The sequence below is a fragment of the Python bivittatus genome, unplaced genomic scaffold (genome assembly GCF_059951505.1).
Source record: "Python bivittatus isolate LINGU-HERP-01145 unplaced genomic scaffold, Pbiv_v1 ctg000250_np1212, whole genome shotgun sequence".
In the NCBI taxonomy this organism is placed as follows: domain Eukaryota; kingdom Metazoa; phylum Chordata; class Lepidosauria; order Squamata; family Pythonidae; genus Python; species Python bivittatus.
In genome coordinates this window covers 1789066-1795454 of record NW_028277057.1, presented here as the reverse complement: position 1 = coordinate 1795454, position 6389 = coordinate 1789066, and positions in this window count along the sequence as shown.

Below are 6389 nucleotides of genomic sequence, written 5' to 3'. Positions count from 1 at the left end.
TTTCAAAGTTACGATGACGCTGAAAAAGAGATGAGTCCTCACACTTAACGACCATTGCAGCATCCCTGCAGTCATGTAATCGCCATTTGTGACCTTCACTGCCAGCTTCCAACAAGCAAAGTCAATGGGGAAAGCCAGCAGGAAGTCTCAAGTTGCAGTTACGTGACATCGCACTTAATAACCGTGTGTGATTCAACCGTAGGTGGACCTAATGTTAGATGGCGTAATCATGTGACATTTCACTTCATGTCCATGTCACTTAGCGACAGAGTTGCTGGTCCCAGTTGCAGTCTGTAAGGGAGGACTACCTGTATTGTCCTTCGTGACTTATGGAAGTGGTGTGGTTAAGTTCTGCTTTCCATCAGCACCTTCCAAGAGATGGCCATCAGGAGCAAAGAGTCAAGGAAGCTCCTGGGGGTATGTGTTAAGAATTCACATATACCCCCAGGTTATTCTCTGAAGGACCAACTGGAGCAACGGTGGCAATACTGTAGTATCTTCTTGGGGCATTCCAGAGTCAGTCTTACTTGGCATCAGGGAAATTCAATCATTATGAGCTGTTGGCAGTTGCACCTTTGCCAGATAGATTTCCCTTTCGCTTGAGGTCCTCTGACCTCCCTTCCCCTTTCCAGCATTAGGGCCATTCCATCAGGGTCACTGTGGGGAGGGGGCGTTGTTATTCTTCGAGCCTGTCCCTTTTAGCCTCCCGTTCTGCTCTTCCCCAAATCAAAGTGTATCAATGAGGAACTCAGTCCATCATAACCTTTGCGACCCCCGGGGAGACATGGGGAAAGCAAATCGGTGAGTGGCATGACAATGGCACAAGGTGCTAAGACAGTGTTTCTCAACCTTGGCCACTTGAAGATGTGTGGACTTCAACTCCCAGATCAAAGCTTTAACACACATTAAGAAAACAAGCAGAGCTTTGATTGCACCATCATGGCCACCCTCTTGACTTTTTTGACCATACGCTACAGACAATCATGGTACTGAAGTTTTGTACTGCTGCAGCACCTACTAGCTTCTTTTGATAAATTTGAGGAAGTACTATAAAAGATTCTTTCAGAGAGCCCACCTTTTCCTGAACCACCATTAGGTGTTCAATGATTGATACTACAGTCTGAACTATTAGCAGACATTGCGTAGGTATGAGATCAGTAACCCCGCCATTTGAAAGATTGCCCTCCCGGCTTCCTTCTGGCATGGCTGCAGTTGCTGAATGGACAACTGGATCTGGATCAGTTGGAACAAGGAAGTCCTTGATATCCGATTCTTCTTGTAGGATAGAAGAAAGTTCTATTGATCATTGACTCTCAATTTCTGCAGGTCCCACTCCAGGACATCAGATCTGTTCGACAAATGCATGGGGCTTGCTCAATTGTTAATATTACCTACCTCTTTCGTCTTCTTGACTCCCAGAAGTCATTGATATTTTTCTTGCTTTGGTTTATAGGACAGCGTGCTCCAAAGTTTGCTCTCTTTTCCCCCATCATATTTTCTAGGTTTGAAAAAGCATTTCCAATTTCTGCTGTAAGAGCTCAAAATCTCCAAGCAGATTCCCCTTTCAAGCATGAAAGGAGCTGTTCAGATTATTTTTAAAAAACATTTTAAACACAAAACAGATTTTTTTTTCAAGCTCAAAACAGCTGATTCAAGCTTGAAACATTTCCAAAATGATAGGTCTAGCTTTTTACACATCCCTAAAACAAAACACACCCAGAAGAATATAATAGCTTGGAGGCTTTGTATGTATTTAGGCATTAAATCAAATGATTTTCTTGAGTTGATTATTAAATCTAAGAAACACATGTTTGAATATTTATATGCCTTTTCATGGTATAAGAAATCCATATGAACTATTGCACCAAATTCTGAATTTCAATCTCTTAAAAACTAGACTTGGCAATCAAATATGCTAAAAAGTATTCAGGCATAGGTTGGAAGAAACTGTTCTGGAGCTGAGAAATAACTAACTTGGCAGACAAAATCAAACCGTGGTATTTTGTAAAACTTTGAGGTGGGGCTGTTTTACTTTTCAGCCCAGTATTCCAGTACTTTTGGATTTCAATTCCCTAAATTCTCAGTATGCTGGGAATTAAAATCCAATGTTTCTTGAGAGTACTTAGTTTCAGACGATTGCCTAAGTTTCTCCTTTTCTGTTGGAGCATGGACATTAGTTACCGTTTTTATGCAAGTTCTGCATTCTTTGGTTTAGCAGTGGCAACTGACGATCCCCAGAGGGTGCACTGGATCAAAGGAAAGCAGCTGCATTTTCTCACTTGAATGAGACCAGCTTGTAACAAACGATGCTTACGTGTGTCTGTTCATGCTTGCATTTCTTGTGAATGTATCTGGGTTTAGAATGCTATGAATCTTTGGTCTCGAGGTTCAGTTGCTCTTCCTTAAAGCTGGAACTGTCCAAAGCAGTGATTTTATTAGAAGAGGAAATTGACAGTCTTTGATGAGAAATGTCTTGTTAAATGTCTCCACCCCATCCAAAAGAGTCATTTTCCTATTCTTCAGTATGTTTGCTGACTTAAATGTCATTTCGACTCAGCCCTGTTAGATTCCCTCCATTCTAGAACTATTTCTCTCTGGTACACCCAAATGCCACAAAGTTGGAAAAGCCACTTTTAGGGGTCGATAAATGTTTTTCGCTTTCCTACATGACCACATCATGCTGTATTTGACAAATCTCTATCACTGTTCTGCCCCCACTCCATGTAGAAAAGGTCAAAACTCTTTACCTTCCCTCACTAGCAAAATGCAGCCAACCCCTGAAAAATTTTGAAAAATTTGTTCTTCGAGCCTTTTCCTCTGAAATGATACTCTTTTGGATGATAACCTTGTCCTTAAGCTTTTGTGTCTTTCTCTTAGATCTGAACATTTCCTGCTTTAACTGAATTACATCCAAGATGTGGAACCTTCATATTTTTCCCTTAAATGAGGTGTGTTTGCAAGGCGTGGTCAAAAACATGAAGGTGGTGACCACGATGGTGCAATTGAAACTCCACCTGTTTTTTTTATGCATGGACACACCTGTATCCATCCTTTTTCCTGGAACTCAGATGTTGCTTCCTGCTTGATCATTTATTGTACTAGTAGGTTGTGGAATCCCACATAATGATATGTGGGAAAGATCTTGGGAGATGGGCAAAGAGATGCTGCCAAGGGAATGGTCAGATAAGAGACAGCATAGCCTGCAGCTGGATAGTGGGCAGGGCAAGAGGTTCAGAAGGGACCCTCCCTAGTTTCTCAGGATAGGTAAAGGAGACAGTGGGAGATTTGTACTTTGAGACTTGCAAGATTGATGTCAGCCTTGCCAGGTAGACCAGTCAGGAAACATGACCAGATGAGCTAATTCTATTTTATTGTAGAAGTATTCTACTTTCTTGTAAAGCTACATTATCAAAAAAATTGTAAGTCTGAAAGTACAATTCCCCCCTCCCCGAAAGCTACTTGGAAATCTCAGATGGTTCAGAATGCAGTGGTGCAGACAGTGGGGGGGCTACCTTGCTATGCCCATGTGATATCACTGCTTCATAAGCTGCACTAGTTGCCTGTGTGCTTCCAGGTGCAATTCAAGGTGCTGGTCATCATCCATGTAACTATCTGTCCATCTCTAGACATTACCTTTTTTGAAAATATATGCCTGTTTTAAATTAAAAAATGAGAAGAAAAGAAAAGGGGGGTTGTTACATCAAGGAAAAGATTCTCATTTTAAGACTTGGATGAATGAAAAGTGTTCACTCACCATTTATGAATTTGTTTCATATCAAGGAAGATGAAACAGCTGACCAACACTCCTCTGTGGGGTCAAGATTCAGTTGGTTCTTATTTAACTAATTAACTATTAAGTGTAATTGACTAGAAAAGATATAATTGATTAAAATGGATTAATGTCCCCATTTAAGCAGCAAGTCCAGTTTTTCATTTGTGCCAATCCAAAGCAGATGCACTTTTGAGCAAACAATATGTACCCTCACGTTCCCAAGAAAGTCAGAACTTTCGCCTGAGGTCATTCATTGCATGTGAGTGCAATCGCACCTTGTGATTGCACCAGGATGTGTTTTACAAAACCCATAAACCCATAATCACACATTGTGCTAAGTCATAAATGATAGTTTATTCCCACAACACCCAACGCCAATGTCAAACAAATCATGCTAACCATTTTAACCCCGTCATTTATTCATTTTGTTATCTCCTTGCCCAGATTTCAATGCAGTTTCAAATTGTGCTTTGGGAAGGATCATTTGAAATCAATCCTCCCACCCCCACCCCCCAGCCCCTGACTCTTAGTGTAAAGATAGGGCTACCATATCTGGGCTGCAAAAATCCAATGACCACTGGAGGCAACAGAGAGAGTCTAAAAAAATGCTAAACGTTACTGCCATCCAGTGGTTTTCTGCCTTTTTGCAGACCAGATGTGACAGAGGCAAAAAGAAATGCTGTTCTCTGCAGCTGAAGAACCAGCTTTTAGAGCAGTGTTTCTCAACCTTGGCAACTTTAAGATGTGTGGACTTCAACTCCCAGAATTCCCCAGCCATGCATCTTAAAGTTGTTGAGATTGAGAAACACTGTTTTAGAGTAATGCAAATCAGGAATCATCTGAAGCTAGCTATTAGAATGACAGTCCTTGTTTTAATGGGAAGCAGACTTTCTTTTGGGGGGGGGGTTTATTCCTACACCTCAGGAGCACAAATTCCTGCCAAATAGTTGTATGTGCACTGAATCTCCACTGTGTGTCCCTGTGCTTTTTATGGTAAGCATCTTTTACCATAGAGAGAGCAGTGGAAGATTTTACCTTTTGCATGCTCACAAGAACGTTTCAATGCAACACTGCTCCATTCAGGTTTGAAAGAGGATCATTGGTTACAAACACCGAAGTTTCACTGGGAAAGTTAGGTTCATATACAGCCATGCGGTACATTTGGTTCTTCCAACTGCAAATTTGTGGTCCCAAGATGCTGCTCACAGCCATTTCAAGCAGTTCTAATATTCTAGGTGAAAATAGCTTGTTTCACTCCAGCAAAATCACTGGCTTTATCATTAAGTGATGGACCTTTACCAGAGCAATGGGTGTGTGAGGAGGAGGAGGAGGAGGAGGAGGAGAAGGAAGCTATTGCCAATTTATCACAAAGGGGAACATGGGACCAGCTACACAATAATTTTATTAAAAAATGGGATCTGTTCCTACTCCATAGGAGCTGTAATATGTAGAGGTATCTTTGTAGAACAAAAGGCCCAACAAGGTGCTTATTATAATGGGACAACCCTAATAGGAATGATCCTTATTTGCCTATCGTTGTTTTAATGCAAAGATGTTCCTAGCCACTTTTTTAAAGAACAGCATCGGGTTTACTATGGGAGAAGGCAGATCTCCCTCAATATTTCCATGAGCCTGGATCTCCTAGCGAGCTATGATGCTAGAGTTGGCCCCAAACAAGGAAGCTGTGAGACAATGCCCTCTTTGTGTGGGTCTTTACACTAGCTTTGGGCACCAACAGTTGCCGAGCTGACAAACAGAGGCTTAACTCTCTCTGGGGCTCCATGGAAAATCCAAACGCTCTAGCCTCGAGTAATAACTGCAGAAAAGCAGCAGTTATGGTTCAGTGCTGCCAAACAATATAAGCCTATGTCGTTGACGTTAGAAGGTATCTTAAGAGACCATCTAGTCCAACCACCTACCCAATGCAGGAAATTACTACTACAGTGTCCACTGATAGATAGAGTGCAGAGGGCTACCACCTCCCAAAGCAGACATTCCTATTTCTGAATAGTTCTTACGGTTAAAGCAGTGTTTCTCACTCCCAAGGTTGAGAAACACTGTGTTAGACTGACTGAGAGAGGGTTAAAACAATGCCAAGGAATCCATATATTTTTCCATGATGTTCAGATGAAATCTTCCTTGCAATTTAGCCCTATTGTTTCTTTTTCCATTTTCTGGAACAACGAACAATTCTCCCTTGTCTCGTACGTGACAAACCTTCAGCTACTTAAAGATGTCTCCCCACAGTCTTCTCAGGCAATTTTTCCTTCTATGCCTTTTAAAATCTTGACTTGCTCCAGTTTGTCAATGACCTTCCTAAAATGGGTATAATATTCTGGGTGTGGTCTAACCCACACAGAGTAGAGAAAAACAATGACTTCTTTTGATCTGGACACTACACTTCTGTTGAGGCAGCCTAAGATCACATTTCCACACAACACACGCACATACACATACACACACATCTTTATTACGGCCTCTGACCGGAATAGAAAAATCAACAGTGGATAGAACAGAATAAAACTGTTCACGGCTAGTTCGTCGATGTGATCAAAGTATGCCTAGTTTTGCAGGCAGCGTGACAAAGGTTGGCCACGTTCAGAGACAGAATCATACT